This window comes from Scyliorhinus torazame, chromosome 15 (assembly GCF_047496885.1).
Source record: "Scyliorhinus torazame isolate Kashiwa2021f chromosome 15, sScyTor2.1, whole genome shotgun sequence".
Classification (NCBI taxonomy): domain Eukaryota; kingdom Metazoa; phylum Chordata; class Chondrichthyes; order Carcharhiniformes; family Scyliorhinidae; genus Scyliorhinus; species Scyliorhinus torazame.
Genome location: NC_092721.1, coordinates 159,331,362 through 159,351,418, shown reverse-complemented (window position 1 = coordinate 159,351,418; position 20,057 = coordinate 159,331,362). Strand labels below are relative to the sequence as shown.

The 20,057-nt window shown below is 55.0% G+C and overlaps 1 protein-coding gene across 3 annotated transcripts in view; it reads left to right on the top strand.

Annotated features, from left to right (window-relative positions):
• The window catches only part of LOC140391939 (stAR-related lipid transfer protein 13-like), a 938,750-nt gene that overhangs the window by 553,099 nt on the left and 365,594 nt on the right, over positions 1–20,057 (top strand). The window lies entirely within an intron of this gene.

Here is a 20,057-nt window from a genome sequence, read left to right as displayed (position 1 = left end):
ATATGGGGGAGGGGGGATATGGGGGAGGGGGATATGGGGGAGGGGGATATGGGGGAGGGGGGATATGGGGAGGGGGGATATGGGGGAGGGGGGATATGGGGAGGGGGGATATGGGGGAGGGGGAAATAGGGGAGGGGGGATATGGGGGAGGGGGGATATGGGGAGGGGGGATATGGGGGAGGGGGGATATGGGGGATATGGGGGAGGGGGGTATGGGGGAGGGGGGATATGTGGGAGGGGGGAATGGGGGAGGGGGGATATGGGGAGGGGGATATGGGGGAGGGGGGATATGGGGGAGGGGGCGATATGGGGGAGGGGGATATGGGGGAGGGGGATATGGGGGAGGGGGGATATGGGGGATATGGGGAGGGGGATATGGGGGAGGGGGGATATGGGGGAGGGGGGATATGAGGGAGGGGGGATATGGGGGAGGGGGGATATGGGGGAGGGGGATATGGTGGAAGGGGGGATATGGGGAGGGGGATATCGGGGATATGGGGGAAGGGGGATATGGGGGAGGGGGGATATGGGGGAGGGGGGATATGGGGAGGGGGGATATGGGGAAGGCTCACCCTGCCTGCTCTGACCAGGTCGTTCACCTTCTTGCGGCACTGGGTGCCTGTCCATGGTGTCAGGGCCGCAGCGGTGACGGCCTCTGCCACTTCCCTCCACAGACACCAGCTGTGGCGTGGGGCAACTCTGCGGCCGTGCCTGGGATACAGGGCGTCCCTCCTCTGCTCCACCGCGTCCAGGAGCGCCTCCACATCCCGTGACTCGAACCTCGGGGCTGAGCGGCGGCCAGCCATCCAGTCGGGTGTTCCGGTCGGGTGTTCCGGTCGGGTGGGGGGGAGCAGTGCGGCCTTATGAGCCGTCACGCCGTGCGGCGCGTATGACGCTGCACGGCGTGAACCACTGCGCAAGCGCGGATCCCGTTACGTCGCTGCTAGCCCATTTCGGGCCGGAGACTTTCGACCCATTTTTCCGACGTGACGCAAGTCGGATTTGCGCCGTTTCTTGCGCCGATCGGCGGACTTTCCGCCGATAACGGAGAATTTCGCCCCAGGCGTCGGTTCGGTCGTCAGTGACTCCAGGAGCGTGTCGACCTCATCTTTATCCCCGGGTGGGACCAAGGGGAAGACTGATCGTCCTGGAGCGGGGGCTGTGGTGGGGTGGGCCAGTGGGAGGGAGGATGGCGCCAGGGCAGAGGGGGGTGGTGTGTGGGGACCCAGCTGACGCCAGGTGCCTGAGGGACACTGTGTCTTGGCGGCCATCAAGGTATGCTACGTAGGCGTACTGCAGGTTCGCGTGGAGTAGCTGTACCCTCTCAACCAATGGGTCCACCATGTGGAGCCTTGTGGAGCCGTACGTGCTTGCGGAGGAAAACGGGTCCTGGAGCTGCCAACCTTGTTGGGAGCGAAACCCCGGAGGTGGGTTTCCTGGGGAAGGCAAAGAGACATTCATGGGGAGTTTCGTTACTCGCAGTGCACAGGAGCGACCGAATGGAGTTAAGGGCGTCAGGGAGGACCTCCTGCCTGCGGGAGGCCGGGAGATTTCTGGACGGCCTTCCAGACCGTCCCATTCTCCCGCTCCACCTGCCCATTTCCTCAGGGGTTGTAGCTGGTCGTCCTGCTCAAGGCAATGCCCCTGTTGAGCAGGTACTGGCGCAGCTCATCGCTCATAAATGAGGATCCCCGGTCGCTGTGGACGTAGGCGGGGAAACCGAACAGAGCGAAGATGTTGTTGAGGGCTTTGATGACGGTGGCAGACGTCATATCGGGGCATGGAATGGCGAAGGGGAATCTGGAATATTTGTCGACCACATTGAGAAAGTAGGTGTTGTGGTCGGTGGAGGGAATGGGCCCTTTAAAGTCCACGCTGAGGCATTCAAAGGGGCGGGAGGTCTTCACCAGGCACGCACGGTCTGGCCGGTAGAAGTGCGGCTTGCACTCTGCGCAGACCTGGCAGTCTCTGGTGATAGCCCTGACTTCCTCGATGGAGTAGGGCAGATTGCGGGCCTTTATGAAGTGATAAAAGCGGGTGACCCCTGGGTGACAGAGATCGTCGTGTAGAGCCCGGAGTCGGTCCACTTGTGCGCTGGCACATGTGCCTCGGGACAGGGCATCGGGGGGCTCGTTGAGCTTACTGGAGCAATACAAAATCTCGTAATTAAAGGTGGAGAGCTCGATCCTCCACCTCAAGATCTTATCATTTTTGATCTTACCCCGCTGTGTGTTGTTAAACATGAAGGCAACCGACCATTGGTCAGTGAGGAGAGTGAATGTCCTGCCGGCCAGGTAATGCCTCCAATGCCGCACAGCTTCAACGATAGCTTGGGGCTCCTTTTCGACAGAGGAGTGCCGAATTTCGGAGGCATGGAGGGTGCGGGAAAAGAATGCCACGGGCCTGCCTGCCTGATCGAGGGTGGCAGCCAGAGCGACATCTGATGCATCGCTCTCGACTTGGAAGGGGAGCATCTCATCGACCGCGTGCATCGCGGCCTTGGCGGTGTCAGCCTTGATACGGTTGAAGGCCTGGTGAGCCTCAGCCGTCAGGGGAAAAACTGTGGAGTGGATGAGTGGGCGGGCCTTGTCCGCATAGTTAGAGACCCACTGGGCGTAGTACGAGAAGAACCCCAGGCATTGTTTGAGGGCCTTGGGGCAGTGGGGAAGGGGGAGTTCCATGAGGGGGCGCATGCGATTGGGGTCGGGCCCTAGAACTCCGTTCTGAACCATATAACCGAGGATGGCTAATCGGTTCATGCTGAACACGCACTTCTCCTTGTTGTAGGTTAGCGTCGTGGTCCTGCTGCCCGTGGCTGCAGATGGTGACGTTGTCCAGGTATGGGAAAGTGGCCCACAGTCAGTACCGGTCAACCATTCGGTCCACCTCCCGTTGGAAGACCGAGACCCCGTTAGTGACGCCAAAGGGAACCCTAAGTAAGTGGTAAAGGCGGCTGTCCACTTCATACGCGGTGTACTGGCGGTCCGCCTTACGGATGGGGAGCTGGTGGTAGGCAGATTGCAGGTCCACTGTCGAGAAGACCCGGTACTATGCAATCTGATTGACCATATCAGATATGCGTGGGAGGGGGTACGCGTCGAGCTGCGTGTACCGGTTGATGGTCTGACTGTAGTCAACAACCATCCTGTTTTTCCCTTGCGTTTTCACCACTACCACTTGGGCTCTCCGGTGGCTGTTGCTGGCTTCGATAATACCTGCCTGCAGCAGCCGCTGGACCTCAGACCTGATGAAGGTCCTGTCCTGGGCACTGTACCGTCTGCTCCTGGTGGCGACGGGTTTGCAATCCGGGGTGAGGTTTGCAAACAGGGAAGGCGGGTCGATCTTAAGGGTCATGAGGCCGCATACAGTGAGGAGTGGTAGGGGCCCGCCAAATTTCAGGGTTAGGCTCTGGAGATTGCACTGGAAGTCCAGGCCGAGTAGCAAGGCAGCGCAGAGGTTGGGGAGGATGTAGAGCTGGAAGCCGCTGAACTCTACGCCCTGGATGGTGAGGGTGGCGGTGCAATACCCCCGGATTGCCACGGAGTGGGATCCAGAGGCCAGGGAGATTCTCTGGTTGATGGGGTGTACCGTGAGGGAGCAGCGCCTTGCCGTATTGGGGTGGATGAAGCTCTCAGTGCTCCCGGAGTCCAGAAGGCAGGCTATCTTGTGCCCGTCGACCTTTACTGTCGTCGACGCGGTCGCGAGGTTGTGCGGCCGGGACTGGGCGTTCATGACGGAGGCCAGACGTGGCTGGTCAGCGGCGGTTGCAGACGATGAGCGGCCCGATGAGATGCCCAACGAGCAGGAGTCCTGAGGCGGGGAAGATGGCAGCGCCCACGGGCCGCACGTGTCCTGAGGTAGGCAAGATGGCATCGCCCACGGGCCGCACGTGTTGTGAGAGGAGCAAGATGGCGGCGCCCACGGGCCGCACGTGGTCTGAGGCGAGGAAGATGGTGGCGCCCACGGGTCGCACGTGGGGGGTACTGGGACAATAGCGGCGACCGAGCGGGCCTGCCACACAGCAGCAAAATGTCCTTTCTTCCCGCAGGCCTTGCAGAGCGCGCTCCATGCCGGGCAGCACTGTCGGGGGTGTGTAGCAGAAGTAGCACTTGGTTCCGTCGGGGGTTGGTTGGCTGCCGCGCGGCGCAGTCGTGGGGTTGGCTGGGGGCGGTCGCTGATGGGGTCCACGATGGGGTGGCCGCTGGCGGGGTCCATGATGCCCAGGAGGGGTAGGCCGTGCGGTTGGGGGCATACGCCTATGTAGTGTGAGGCGTTCATTACGGGCGTAGGGTCGACCTACATCTGCCAGCGCCTCTTAGAAGGGGTTACGCTTGACCTCGCAGCGACCAAGAAACTAGCGCTCTCGCTCACAGCGAGGTGAACACGCGAGAGCGAGAGCGAGAGCGCTAGTTTCTTGGTCGCTGCGAGGTCAAGCGTAACCCCTTCTAAGAGGCGCTGGCAGATGTAGGTCGACCCTACGCCCGTAATGAACGCGTCTCTCATTCGCAGGTTAGAATGTTCAGCGGCCAAAATGGCCTGGTAATCACAGTCTATCACCAGGGCGTGCAGGGCACGCCAGAAATCTTCCACAGACTCACCGGGAAGTTGGTGCCGCGTGGACAGGAGGTGCCTGGCGCAGATCTTGTTCGTCTGCTGAGCGTAGTTCTTCTTCAGTAGCGCCATGGCCTCTGCATAGGTAGGCGTGTCCTGGATGAGGGGAAGGACATCGGAGCTCAGCCGCGTGTACAGAATCTGGAGCTTCTGTGCTTCTGGGATTGGGTCTGTCGCAGATCCGATGTATGCTTCAAAGCAAGCTCGCCAATGTGCGTTGTCTGCTTGAGGATGCAGCTGCAGGCGATCCGGCCTGATGCGGAGGTCCATCTTTGTAAAATCTCTGTGTAATAAATTGATGCACTATCAATTACGACGACATGAGAGTAGAGAGTAATCAAGGCTTTTTTACACAGAGATGTGTGGCCGTCTACAGCTGCTGCCGAAATGGCTGCAGCTCGGAGAGCTCACACATTTATACTCCGCCTTCTGGGCAGAGCCAGCAGGCAGGGATCTACTCCCGTACCTGTAGTACAGGGGCCTTACCGTAATACCCTCGTATGCAGTGCGATATATACAATATAATACAACAGTGGTGACTACCACACCATAATACCCTCGTATGCAGTATATAGAATACAACAGTGGTGACTACCACATCCTGCTGTGGATTCTCCTGCGCCACTCTCTCCAGCAGGTTTAGTTGTGAGATCCTGGCCTGTTTGTGTCTCTGGTCCTCTCTTCCTTATAACAAAATGATCCATTTTAAATTTTACTGTCCTGTTGCTTGTTTGCTGCTAACAAAATGGAGGAATCGCTATCGCGCCCAAAGCACGTGACGTCGGCGTTCGGGGGGCGTGACCTGCCCTCTGCCTCCCTTTAGGCAGGAAGATTAGATAGATTAGGTAAAAAAATCTTCTGTGTCTCTGCAGCAGCCGGCTTTTAATAGTTTTGCGCATGCGCACCGATGATCGGGCACGCATGCGCAATGCGGCCGATTTTTAAAAATATGTTCGTGGCCATTTTGAAAGCCGCTTGCAGCCGGCGTTATTAAAAGCCGGCTGCTGCAGCTGATTCGCGCGATCGGGAGCGCCGCGAAGGACAGCTCCGCGACCCTCCTGACACCCGCCCGCGACCCACCCACGGGTCGCGCCCCCGAGTTTGAAGAACATTGTGCTAGAACTGTTAATTGTTATGATCTCAATAGAGACCAATAATATGTCTTTTTTTTCCAGAATTCAAAATCATAGGTATTTCATAGAATTTACAGTGCAGAAGGAGGCCATTCGGCCCATCGAGTCTGCACCGGCCCTGGAAAGAGCACCCCACATCAGGCCATACCTCCACCCTATCCCCACACCTCCACCCTATCCCCGTAACTCCACCTAACCTTTTTTGGACACTAAGGGCAATTTAGCATATCCAATCCACCTAGTCTGCATATCTTTGAACTGTGGGAGGAAACCGGAGCACCCGGAGGAAACCCACACGAACACGGGTAGAACATGCAGACTCCGCACAGACAGTGACCCAAGCTGGGAATCGAACCTGGGACCCTGGAGCTGTGAAGCAACTGTGATAACCACTGTGCTACCATGCTGCCCTTTGGTTCACAGTTTAATCAAAAGAACTTTACCACACAAAAAATCAATAAGTAGGAATATTAATCACTGTACTCTACCTTAAATAATCATTTACCTCAAAGCTATTACAAGGACAACAAACACACTTACTTCTTACCTCAACTGAACTTCTTCACTCAAATTTCCTTTTATTCCCTTTTATACCCATTTGACTCACAACCCCCAAGACTCAAGTATTTGAAATTGGAAGAAGGTGGAAGATTGGGTCTGTGTACAGTTTCAAAGATTTGTAAATTTTTGGGGGGGTTTTCTGCTTACTTCCGGCAATGTTCAAAACTCCTCCAACCATTCCACAGTTTTAGACTCTCCTTTCAACACGTGTTGTCAGCTTCTTAACCTGGGGTTAATATTCTTTCTCTCTGGAGTCTTGCGTCTAAAAATCTCTATCTCTCTCTTCTTTGCTATCCCTGGAAGTTCCACTCACTATTAGGATTCCTTCTGTTCACAAGAGTTTTAAATTATTTTAGCTAGCACATGAAATTTCAAATGAACTCTGCTTGAAAGAGATGTTCCTTGCACCCGGAGTGCTTGAAGACAGAACCAAACCCAGGGACCAACCCAACCCCGATAATTACCTTTATTTTGACCCTTTGCTATTTTATTGTTCATCTCCCAGGCAGTTTGTTCACTAGAGGCCAGGTAACTTACCAAAAACCATCTCATAGAGAAACTTAGTTCTTACAAGGGCCATCAACTCAACATAAAATAATGCGTTTCTGTCCAAAGCTCATGGCCATCACAATATGTGTGGGTGATGCGCCTCTCATAGCTGGAGTATGTGGAAGCTGTGAGATGAGGGTGTCAAGCTTGCAGCAGTATTGCGTGTGTGAGGGTGAGCTGAAGGAAGCATACAACTGTTGGACATGAATGCTGATTACTCGAGTTTTCTGCTGGAGATGTGGCACGGAGAGCGGTATGTGAATTTGTTGGCACAGACAAAGTCTTCTGAAGATGCATTCACTAACCTTAATCAATCATGTGAGCTCATTGCACTTTTTGCAGCAATGTAGTCAGATCCATGCGGTCAGTGCTCTTGCATTGATCTTTGCAGTTACTTGCTCCCATTCACTTAACTGTGTATGCTTAGATAGCCTCCTATTCGGCTGAGGAAGTATGTGGCTGGATTCTTCGGTCCCCCAGTCACGTGTTTCTCAGCGGCATGCCATTCACTGGCTGTAGGATTCACTACTCCCGCCACTTGTCAATGGAAGTTCTCATTGAAGCCACCCCATACTGTCAGGAAACCCGCAGGCGGGGAGAATGTGGGAGGGGGGTGCGCTGCCAGCAGGAACAGAGAACCCCAACTCTTGGCGAATTCTAGCCATGACGTCTGTCCTCCTTGTTGCCTCCTGGTCTGAGGCTTCCAGTGCTGTATCGGATAACATATGAATCCTCCGTCTGGCCTGTTGTTTCATTGTTCCTCTTGTGAGAAAAGCTTACAGAGTCATCCAGAATACAACTCCTTCTTTAAAAGGTGCACGTTAGCTTTAGGAACTGCCGCAGAGCTTTAACTTGCACTAGTCTTACATGAACCCGGATCCTTTGTTGAACAGGCAGCCAGCTAGTGCAAGGCTGCACGCCTCAATTCTGGTGATGAGCAGGCAGCACAAAATGTGCCTGTGGCACCTCCACCGGGTTTGGAATAATCCTGCATCGTGATTCCTGTGTCTGCATCTGACCAGATCTAATGTTTAAGCCAAGATCTTTGTTCATTGAGTAGTTCTTTCTAATAGTCGTTTGTAACACCAGGTCAAATGAAAGGAACATTTTGTGTGGATAGCAAGTGTGAATTTAAAAGAAAGAATGGATTTTGAATTTTAAACAGATGCTCATGTCAAAGCAATTTGTAAACAATGAGTTTGTTTTGCTTTTCAGTCATTTAAAAAAAATTTAGAGTACCCAATTCATTTTTTCCAATTAAGGGGCAATCTAGCATGGCCAATCCACCTAACCTGCACATCTTTGGGTTGTGGGGCTGAAACCCACGCAAACACGGGGAGAATGTGCAAACTCCACACGGACAGTGACCCGGAGTCAGGCCCGAACCTGGGACCTCAGCGCCATGAGGCAACAATGCTAACCACAGCACCACCATGCTGCCCCACCTTTCAGTCATGATATAAAACAATAAATAAAACTTTTTATATGCGGCACAATATAAATACATCTGACTATCCCAAGGTGCATTGTAACCAATGTGGTACTTTTGAAGTGTAACCAGCATGTTATGGTTTGGAAATTGACAAAATTTCAGATTTGCAAAAAAGGAGTGGTAAAGTGTCCAAATGATGTTGACTGAATATTTGGCACAGGACAGCCATGTATCTCAATGTGACTCAAATGCAAACAGCTGCAAAATGACTGACAGACCAATACGGTGACATTCAGGCACATTGCCATCTTGCAGCAGCCTAGGAGTCAAAGTGCTGACTTGGAGGAAGAAACATTATTGCAAATATTGCACGACTCAGTCTGAGGAAAAAAAAATACATTTTTGCATCTAATATCTCCTTTCCAATAATGTAAATGTATTCCTCAGTCATGGCTGTTTCTATAATTATTTACTTGCACTATGAAATAGGGGGCGGGATTCTCCAGCCCCCCACCGGGTAGGAGAATCGCCGGGGGGCGGCGTGAATCCCGCCCCCGCTGGCTGCTGAATTCTCCGGTGCCGGGGATTTGGCGGGGGTAGGAATCGCGGCATCCAGTCGGCGGCCGTTAGCAGTGGCCCCCCCGGCCATTCTCCGGCCCACGATGGGCCGAGTGGCCGCCCGTTTTCGGCCAGTCCTGCAGGCGTATATTACACCAGGTATTTTCTGGCAGGGCCTGGCTGCGCGGGCAGCCTCCGGGGTCCTCGGGAGCTGCGCGGGGCAATCTGGCCCCGGGAGGAGCCCCCACGGAGGCCTGGCCCGCGATCGGGACCCACCGATCCGCGGGCGGGCCTGTGCAGTGGGGGCACTCTATTCTTCCTCGTCGGCCGCTGTGGTCCTCCGCGATGGCCGACGCGGAGATGAACCCCCCTGTGCCTGCGTTGGGATGATGCCAGGACACGCTGGCGCTCCCGTGCATGCGCCAACTCGCGCCGGCCGGCGGAGGCCCTTCGGCGCCGGTTGGCGTGGCGCCTTCTTCCCCGGCCGGCGCAGCGCAAACGGAGAATTCCGCACCTTTGGGGCGGCCTGACGCCAGAGTGGGTCACGCCACTCCTTCGCACCGTAGTTGCCCGCCCCGTCGATTCCCGCAGAATCCCGCCCAGGATCTTCCACTTTGTTTCTTTTCCGAAGAGTAGTCAGCATTGACCATGTTTGTAAATATTAACAAATATTCACTTTTCTAACGCTGATAAAAGCTCAGCCAGGTTTTTTATCACACTGACACAGTTTCATTTTGAGTTGCACTGGAATCTGACACAGATGGCTGTGTAGCTGCTTTTGATTGAATCAGGTATTTACAAGATTAGAAAACCTGCTTTTGGTTAAGTCGCCCCACCAATTATGCACAAATCATGTTATTTTCTGTGATTGGATATATATTTTAATTAACAGTGTTGTCAACAACTGCTGGCTCTAAATACAATTTTTTTTAAACCTTCATTTTTAACCCTTTAAATCAGAATTGTGTTTAGAAGTATTCAAATAAAAGTTCCCTTTTATTCTTGAACATCTGCATTAATGGCCAGGATTCAATGGAGCCTGCCGGAGAGAGCGTACGGCAGGGCGCTGAAAGAATCTGGCTGGAGTACCTGCTTCTGATTCCCCGAGTCAGGAAAACTGTTCCCAATTTAGTGGAGGTTGGGAAGAGGCTCACATCTGTATCCTGCCTGCGAGGGGCAGGATGTCAATTGGGCTTATTAAGCAAATTATTCCTGAGCCCATCAGAATTTAATGGTAGCTCAGAGATCTACGAGCACTCGCACGCGTCTCCCGTGGCTCCCAAAGGCCATTCAGTAAATCCTGTTGAGTTTGCCTGCCAGCTCTGAGAGGGGTCTCCCATTGACGGTGCCTGATCGAGGAACCTGGGGCGGGATTCTCCAATATCCGAAAAAACGCACGTGAATCACTCTGGACTTACCTGGAGAAAGTCCAGAGTGATTCTCCTACTGGAGGGGGCTAGCAGCGCCACGGAGTGCTCCTCACAGCTCCGACTACCGATACGCGGCCCTGTACTTCCGGTCTGGGATTCAAGCATGCGCACGGCGGTGGCTTGCGGCAGCCGCCCCGCGCGACATGGCCGATCCAACCCGCGGACCGGCACCAAGAAGATAGGCCCCCCCCCCCAGACCGCACACGCCTGCATATCGATAGCCTGGCCGTTCCTGAGGCCCTCCCCGGTGAATGATACCCCCGCCCCCCACCAGGGCGGCCGCGGACTGAGTCCGCAGCCGCCACGCCGAGTGCCCACCGGGTGGAACCATGAGAGAACCACGGCGGCAGGAACTCGGCCAGTTACACTTGGAGAATCGCCGCGGGGGCCTGTTTCACTGGCCCCTGTCCGGCGCCACGTCAATCGCGTGCCTGATTGGCAGCGATTCTCCGGGGACCGGAGAATCGTAGGAGCAACGTTGGACCCGATCCCGGGCTTGACGCCCATACTCCACCCCCGCGCTGAGCGCGATTTTGGCGCGGAGGCTCGGTGAATCCAACCCCTGACATCAGAAAATGGGGGCAAGGAGGAGAACGGGTGTGGTGGGGGTTGGTGCTGAAAGCCACTTCTCGCCTACCCCTCAACTCTCACTTGAAAGATGGGTGATCCAGTACCCTCCGATTTCGCAGAGACCAGGTGAGACTCAGGCTTCTTTGTTCACCAGTTTATTATTCAAGCATTTGCAGCAAGTTATACTCGTACATGATGACGTTCAAGCTCTTCGATCAACTACAATACATCAATCTTATACTTTTATACAGATAATCGTTCATTTGCATTTACCAGTCACCAAGTTACACGTTCTTATCTCTAATCTCTATCCAGTTATGTCTGATAACATAAACATAACTAAATTCTTAATTTAATTCTAGGCAAACACATGTGGCTATAATATCCAATCACTACCAGAGTACATATGCATGATATTTTGACCCTTTTCTACTTTGTAACACATGGCTTCTTGTGGTTTGTCCAGCCTCCACCTTTGTTTCATTATTCTCATCTCCTCATCTCCTTCTTATGTGGGTTCCCGCCTCTACCACCAGGTCAGGCACTGAGTTCCAGATTCCCACCACCCTCTGGGTGGACAGGTTTTTCCTCAAATTCCCTCTAAATCTCCTGTTTCTTACCTTAAATCTATGCCCCCTGGTTATTGACCCCCCTATTTAGGGGAAAAATTCCATCCTACCTAATATTCTACACCTTGATCAGGTTCCCCCTCAGCCTTCCCTGTTCGAAGAAAATAACAAGTGGTTAGCACTGCTACCTCACAGTACCAGGGATCTGGGTTCGATTCTGGCCCTAGGTGAATGTGTGGGTTTCCTCTGGGTGTTCCGGTTTACTCCCACAGCCCAAAGATCTGCAGGTTAGGTGGATTGGCCATGATCAATGCGTGGAGTTACATGGATAGAGCCTCGGTAGAATGTTTTTCGGAGGGTCGGTGCAGACTCGATGGGCCAAATGGCCTCCTTCTGCACTGTAGGGATTCTGTGGATTCTATGAATACAACCCCATCCTAGCCAGCCTCTCTTCATAGCTGAAACTCTCCAGCATAGGCAACGTCCTGATGAATCTCCTCTGCACCCTCTCTAGTGCAATCACTTCCTTCCTATGGTGTGGCAACCAGAACAGCACACAATGTCCTAATGAGCATTTTATATAACTCCATCATAAGCTCCCTACTCTTATATTCTATGCCTCGTAAGAAGTCTTGCAACACCAGGTTAAAGTCCAACAGGTTGGTTTTGAATCACTGGCTTTCGAATCACTAGCTGCTCCTTCATCAGGTGAGTGAAGAGGTGGGTTCCCCAACCACATATATAGACAAAGTCAATGATGCAAGATGGTACTTTGAATGCGAGTCTTTGCAGGTAATTAAGTCTTTACAGATCCAGACGGAGCAACTGGAGAGAGGGATAATCCCAGGTTAAAGAGGTGTGAATTGTCTCAAGCCAGGACAGTAGGTAGGATTTCCCAAGCCCAAGCCAGATGGTTGGCGGTGAATGTAATGCGACATGAATCCAAAGTCCCGCTTGAGGTCGACTCATGTGTGCGGAACTTGGCTATCAGTTTCTGCTCGCCGATGAGCCCGGCCAGGTGGTTGAAGTTTCAGTCGGGGATTACTTTGGGAATAGTGATCACAATTCCGTAAGTTTTAGAATACTCATGGACAAAGGTGAGAGTGGTCCTAAAGGAAGAGTGCTAAATTGGGGGAAGGCCAACTATACCAAAATTCGGCAGGAGCTGGGGAATGTGGATTGGGAGCAGCTGTTTGAAGGTAAATCCACATTTGGTATGTGGGAGGCTTTTAAAGAGAGGTTGATTAGCGTGCAGGACAGACAAGTCCCTGTGAAAATGAGGGATAGAAATGGCAAGATTAGGGAACCATGGATGACAGGTGAAATTGTGAGACTAGCTAAGAGGAAAAAGGAAGCATACATAAGGTCTAGGTGACTGAAGACAGACGAAGCTTTGGAAGAATATCGGGAATGTAGGACCAATCTGAAACGAGGAATCAAGAGGGCTAAAAGAGGTCATGAAATATCTTTAGCAAACAGGGTTAAGGAAAATCCCAAAGCCTTTTATTCATATCTGAGGAGCAAGAGGGTAACTAGAGAAAGGGTTGGCCCACTCAAGGACAAAGGAGGAAAGTTATGCGTGGAGGCAGAGAAAATGGGTGAGATTCTTAACGAGTACTTTGCATCGGTATTCACCGAGGCAAGGGACATGACGGATGTTGAGGTTAGGGATAGATGTTTGATTACTCTAGGTCAAGTCGGCATAAGGAGGGATAATGTGTTGGGTATTCTAAAAGGCATTAAGGTGGACAAGCCCCCAGGTCCGGATGGGATCTATCCCAGGTTACTGAGGGAAGTGAGAGAGGAAATAGCTGGGGCCTTAACAGATACCTTTGCAGCATCCTTGAACACGGGTGAGGTACCGGAGGACTGGAGAATTGCTAATGTTGTCCCCTTGTTTAAGAAGGGTAGCAGGGACAATCCAGGTAATTATAGACCGGTGAGCCTGACTCCAGTGGTAGGGAAGCGCGGAAATGAGATCTCCGGGCGGCGCATGCGCGGGAGCGTCAGCGGCCGCTGACAGTTTCCCACGCATGCGCAGTGGAGGGAGTCTCTTCCGCCTCCGCCATGGTGGAGACCGTGGCGGAGGCGGAAGGGAAAGAGTGCCCCCACGGCACAGGCCCGCCTGCGGATCGGTGGGCCCCGATCGCGGGCCAGGCCACCGTGGGGGCACCCCCCGGGGTCAGATCACCCCGCGCCCCCCCCCCCAGGACCACAGAGCCCGCCCACGCCGCCTTGTCCCACCGTTCAAAAGGTGGTTTAATCCACGCCGGCGGGACAGGCAATTTATCAGCGGGACTTCGACCCATCCGGGCCGGAGAATCGAGCGGGGAGGCCCGCCAACCGGCGCGGCGCGATTCCCGCCCCTGCCGAATCTCCGGTGCCGGAGACTTCGGCAACCGGCGGGGGCGGGATTCACGCCAGCCCCCGGCGATTCTCCGACCAGGCGGGGGGTCGGAGAATGACGCCCAGGATCTTTTCCCATTTGGAAGAAAATGGGCTTATCAGTGATAGGCAACATGGTTTTGTGCAGGGAAGGCCATGTCTTACCAACTTAATAGAATTCTTTGAGGAAGTGACAAAGTTGATTGATGAGGGAAGGGCTGTAGATGTCATATATATGGACTTCAGTAAGGCATTTGATAAGGTTCCCCATGGTAGGCTGATGGAGAAAGTGAAGTCTCATGGGGTCCTGTGTGTACAAGCTAAATGGATAAAGAACTGGCTGGGCAACAGGAGACAGAGAGTAGTAGTGGAAGGGAGTTTCTCAAAATGGAGAACTGTGACCAGTGGTGTTCCACAGTGATCTGTGCTGGGACCACTGTTGTTTGTGATATACATAAATGATCAGGAGGAAGGTATAGGTGGTCTGACTAGCAAGTTTGCAGATGACACTAAGGTTGGTGGAGTAGCAGATAGTGAAGGAGACTGTCAGAGAATACAGCAGAATATAGATACATTGGAGAGTTGGGCGGAGAAATGGCAGATGGAGTTCAATCCGGGCAAATGCAAGGTGATGCATTTTGGAAGATTCAATTCAAGAGCGAACTATACGGTAAATGAAAAAGCCCTGGGGAAAATTGATGTACAGAGAGATCTGGGTGTTCAGGTCCATTGTACCCTGAAGGTGGCTGCGCAGGTCGATAGAGTGGTCAAGAAGGCATACGGCATGCTTTCCTTCATCGGAAGGGGTATTGAGTACAAGAGTTGGCAGGTCATGTTACAGTTGTATAAGACTTTGGTTCGGCCACATTTGGAATACTGCGTACAGTTCTGGTCGCCACATTACCAAAAGGATGTATGCTTTGGAGAAGGTGCAGAGCAGGTTCACCAGGATGTTGCCGAGTATAGAGGGCGCTAGCTATGAAGAGAGGTTGCGAAGATTAGGATTATTTTCATTAGAAAGACGGAGGTTGAGGGGGGACCTCATTGAGGTCTACAAAATCATGAGTGGTATAGACAGGGTGGATAGCAAGAAGCTTTTTCCCCAGAGTGGGGGACTCAATTACTAGGGGTCACAAGTTCAAGGTGAGAGGGGAAAAGTTTAAGGGAGATATGCGTGGAAAGTTCTTTACGCAGCGGGTGGTGGGTGCCTGGAACGCATTGCCGACGGAGGTGGTAGAGGCGGGCACGATAGCGTCATTTAAGAGGTATCTAGACAGATACATGAATGGGCAGGGAGCAGAGGGATACAGATCATTAGAAAATAGGCGACAGTTTTAGATAGAGGATCTGGATCGGCGCAGGCCTGGAGGGCCGAAGAACCTGTTCCTGTGCTGTGATTTTTCTTTGTTCTTTGTTCTTTGATTCTGCATTGTCGCGCAACCTGAAGGTCGCCTTGGAGAATGCTTACCCGAAGATGAGAGGCTGAATGCCCTTTACTGCTGAAGTGTTCTCCAACTGGAAGGGAATATTCCTGCCTGGCCTGGCGATCATCGCGCGATGTTCATTCATCCGTTGTTGCAGCGTCTGCATGGTCTCGCCAATTTACAACGCCTCGGGACATCTTTTCCTGCAGCGTATGAGGTGGACAACATTGGCCGGGTTGCACGAGCATGTATGACGTACCTGGTGGGTGGTTTTCTCACATGCAATGGTGGTACCCATGTTGATGATCTGGCACGCCCTGCAGCGGTTGCCATGGCAGGCTTGTGTGGTGTCGTGATCGCTGTTCTCCTGAAGCCTCGGTAATTTGCACCCTGGTGTGCCAGACTGGCAGGCTGGCAGTGGCAGATGACAGGGGTGCATCATTGTACCATCCTTCCCTGCCCCCGACCACCCGGGGGTCTCCAATGGCCTGGGGTGCTGTTATGCCTTGTCCATTTTTCTGTGGATCAGTACTTAACGGCACACTGACGGGCTTTCCCAGGCATGGCTGTTGAATACCGGGTGCTGGGTGAAACCAGCAGTCAGGGGCGGGATTCTCCGACCCCCTGCTGGGTTGGAGAATCGCTGGGGGCTGGCGTGAATCCCTCCCCCGCCGGTTGCCGAATTCTCCGGCACTGGATATTCGGCGGGGGCGGGAATCGCGCCGTGCCGGTTGGCGGGCCCCCCACAGCGATTCTCTAGCCCGGATGGGCTGAAGTCCCACTGCTGGAATGCCTGTCCCGTCGGCGTGGATTAAACCACCTCTCCTACCGGCGGGACAAGGCGGTGCGGGCGGGCTCAGGGGTCCTGGGGGGGGCGCGGGGCAATCTGGCCCCGAAGGGTGCCCCCACGGTGGCCTGGCCCACGATCGGGGCCCACCGATCCGCGGGCGGCCCTGTGCCATGGGGGCACTCTTTTCCTTCCGCCTTCGCCATGGTCTCCACCATGGCGGAGGCGGAAGAGACCCCCTCCACTGCGCATGCGCGGGGCGGCCCGGCAAAGTCAGTTTCGCGCCAGCTGGCGGGGCACCAAAGGCCTTTCCCGCCAGCTGGCGGGGCGGAAATCAGTCCGGCGCGGGCCTAGACCCTCAAGGTTAGGGCTCGGCCGTTCAAGATGCGGAGGATTCCGCACCTTTGGGGCGTCGCGATGCTGGACTGATTCGCGCCGTTTTTGGAGCCGGTCGGCGGACATCGCGCCGATTGCGGAGAATTCCGCCCCAGGTATTTAAATGAGTCGTCAGGCTAATTTAAATATTCAGATCTGGATTTCTCCAGCAAGGGAGAGATCCAGATCGCAGCGGATGGAGTGAGTCAGGTGACTACCGATCGGCCTGGCGCCCAACGCTGAGCCTGATTTGGGGCCCTCGTGCGATTCACCCCTTGCACCTGGCTCCACGCACGGCGCAATGGCGTCGCTGAATTGCACCCTATCTTTCCTATGGATCCTCATAGATCATCATAGAATTTACAGTGCAGAAGGAGGCCATTCGGCCCATCGAGTCTGCACCGGCTCTTGGAAAGAGCACCCTACCAAAGGTCAACACCTCCACCCTATCCCCATAACCCAGTAACCCCACCCAACACTAAGGGCAATTTTGGACACTGTGGGCAATTTATCATGGCCAATCCACCTAACCTGCACATCTTTGGACTGTGGGAGGAAACCGGAGCACCCGGAGGAAACCCACGCACACACTGGGAGGATGTGCTGACTCCGCACAGACAGTGACCCAAGCCGGAATCGAACCTGGGACCCTGGAGCTGTGAAGCAATTGTGCTAACCACTATGCTACCGTGCTGCCCACATGGATTTCTAGGGCGGGATTCTCCCAACAGGAGTCTAAGTGCCGACGCCGGAGTAAAAACCGGAGTGTTTTACTCCGGCGTCGGCGCCCGTTCCCAGACCCCTATTCTGTGGCCTCCTTGGGGCTGGCAGGGGTGTGGCGCGATATGCAGGGGCGGAGCCTCGGCACGGCATCCGAGACCCGGCGCCAGGTAAAAGACGCGGCGCCTTAAGTCCTGCGCATGTGCAGTTGGGCAGGTGCCAACTAGTGCATGCGCAGTGGCCGTCCTCCCCCAGGCTGCCCCGCACAACAATGACGCAGGACTATAACATTGCCGGCGGAGGAAAGGAGGCCTGCCGACAGAGAGGCCGGCCCGCCGATCGGTGGTCCACGATCACGGGCCATACCGCTTTGGAGGCGCCCCCGGTGAAGGTGCCCCCCCCCCCCGCCCCCCCCCCCCCCACAGGCCACCCCCGAGCGTTCCCGCAGAGTTCCCGCAGCGACCAGGGAAGAACGGCGCCGGCGGGACACTGGCGTGTCAGAGCGGCCGCTCTGCCATCCGGGCCGGAGAATCGGCGGCCCTGTCGATCCCAGCGGCCGGCGCCACGCCAAACGCGCCAGCGCAAATGGCGCCGATTCTCCACACCTCAAAGAATCACGCACTGGTGCGGGGCTCGGAGAATCGCCCACCCCCCCAGGGTTTCTATTTTTCTTGGTTTCTTGAGCCCGGGGCGGGATTCTCCGACCCCCCGCTGGGTCGGAGCATCGCGGGGGGCCGCGTGAATCCCTCCCCGCCGCTCCGACGCCGGCTGCCGAATTCTCCGGTGCTAGTTATCGGCCGGGGGCGGGGTTCACGTCGCGCCGGTCTGGGGCCGTTAGCAGCGGCCCCCCTGGCGAATCTCCAGGCCCCGATGGGCCGAGCAGCCGCCCGTCTTCGGCTAGTCCCACCGGCGTGGATTAGACAAGGTCCATACCGGCGGGACCTGGCTTTGAGGGCGGCTTGCAGAGTCCTCGGGGAAGGTGCAGGGGGATCCGGCCCCGGGGGTGGCCCCCACGGTGGTCGGGCCTGCAATCGGGGCCCACTGATCTGCAGGCAGGCCTGTGCCGTGGGGGCACTCTTTCCCTCTTCACCAGCCTGTGTAAGGCTCTGCGATGGCCGGAGCAGCGAAGAAACCCCCTGTGCATGCGCAGGAATCACGCCAGCGGTTCTGCGCATGCGCCAGAACACACTGGCACTCCTGCGCATGCACCAACTCGCGTCGACCGGCGGAAGCCCTTCAGCGCCGGTTGCCGCGGCATCAACCAATCCAGCGCTGGACTAGCCTCCGGAAGTGCGGAGGATTCTGCACCTTCCAGGCGGCCCAACGCCAGAGTGGTTCACGCCACTCTTTGGCGCCGGTACGGCCCGCCCCGCCGATTGCGGGAGAATCCTGCCCCAACTCACAACATTCTTCATGATTTTTACTTAAGTCAACTTAACTCTAACATATATGTGTAGCGCACAAAGACTCCGAGAGACGAATAGAGTGAAGTCGATGAGGCTTTATTAAGCGTGTCTGTTCCCCCGCAGCTCGATAGTAAACTGGCCTGCAGGGGAAGACTCTGGCTTCTTATACTCCGCCTTCAGGGCGGAGCTAGAGGTCAACGGCCAACCAGGACCCGGGATCTGTCAGCCAATGACATTAGGGCTTCCAGTCCCACATGACCCCCAATACATACTACCACATTCACCCCTTGTCAAAAATGAACCCGGCGGGGTGATGCTTCGTATGGTGGTAAGGGTTTACAGGGCTGGTCCTGGGAGGAAAAAAACATTCACATGGCAATACAGTATTGTACAATTTTGTCCTGTTGCAACTATTTACAGAGGGTATAGGAAGAAAAGCAAAATGTTCTTGTGAAAAGTCCATATTTAGTTTTAGATCGACGCCACGAGTCGGTCGGGTGGTCTGGTCGTCCGTGTCGATCACCTCGGCCCCGGTGGTGGTGGTGCTTGTACCGGTGTTGTCGCCTCCAGGAGCCTTACGGTTTCAGCTTGGGCTTTATTCTTTGTCGGTGCTGAGGGGAGGGGAACCGATCCTCCTGGGAAGGGGGCGGTCGCGGGGTGCGGCGGTGGCAGGAAGGGGGGGGTTGGGTTGATGGTGTCGGGGGGGTGTGCGTGTTGCCGGCGGGCGACAGATCCCGCAGGGAGACCGTGTCCTGTCGGCCGTCGGGGTACTCCACGTAGGCGTACTGGGGGTTCGCGTGGAGGAGGTGAACCCTTTCGACCAACGGGTCCGCCTTATGTGCCCGCACATGCTTTCGGAGCAGGATGGGTCCTGGGGCCGCCAGCCAGGTCGGCAGCGACGTTCCAGAGGAGGACCTCCTAGGGAAAACAAGGAGACGCTCATGAGGCGTTTGATTAGTGCTCGTACATAATAACGACCGGATGGAGTGGAGAGCGTCCGGGAGGACCTCCTGCCACCGTGAAACTGGGAGGTCCCTGGACCGTAGGGCCAGTAGGACGGCCTTCCAGACCGTGTCGTTCTCCCTCTCTACTTGCCCGTTCCACCGGGGGTTGTAGCTGGTCGTCCTGCTTGAGGCTATGCCCTTGCTGAGCAGGAACTGGCGCTGTTCGTCACTCATGAAAGAGGACCCCCTGTCGCTGTGGACGATGCGGGGTAACCGAACAGTGTGAAGATGCTGTTCAGGGTTTTAATGACCGTGGCCGCGGTCATGTCAGAACAGGGAATGGCAAAAGGGAAGCGGGAGTATTCGTCCACCACATTAAGAAAATATGCGTTGCGGTCGGTGGAGGGGAGGGGCCCTTTGAAATCGAGACTGAGGCGTTCAAAGGGGCAGGAAGCCTTAATCAGGTGCGCTCCATCCAGCCTGAAAAAATGCGGCTTGCATTCCGCGCAGATGTGGCAGTCCTTTGTGACTGTACGGACCTCCTCTAAAGAGTATGGGAGATTGCGGGACTTGATGAAGTGGTAAAACCGAGTGACCCCCAGG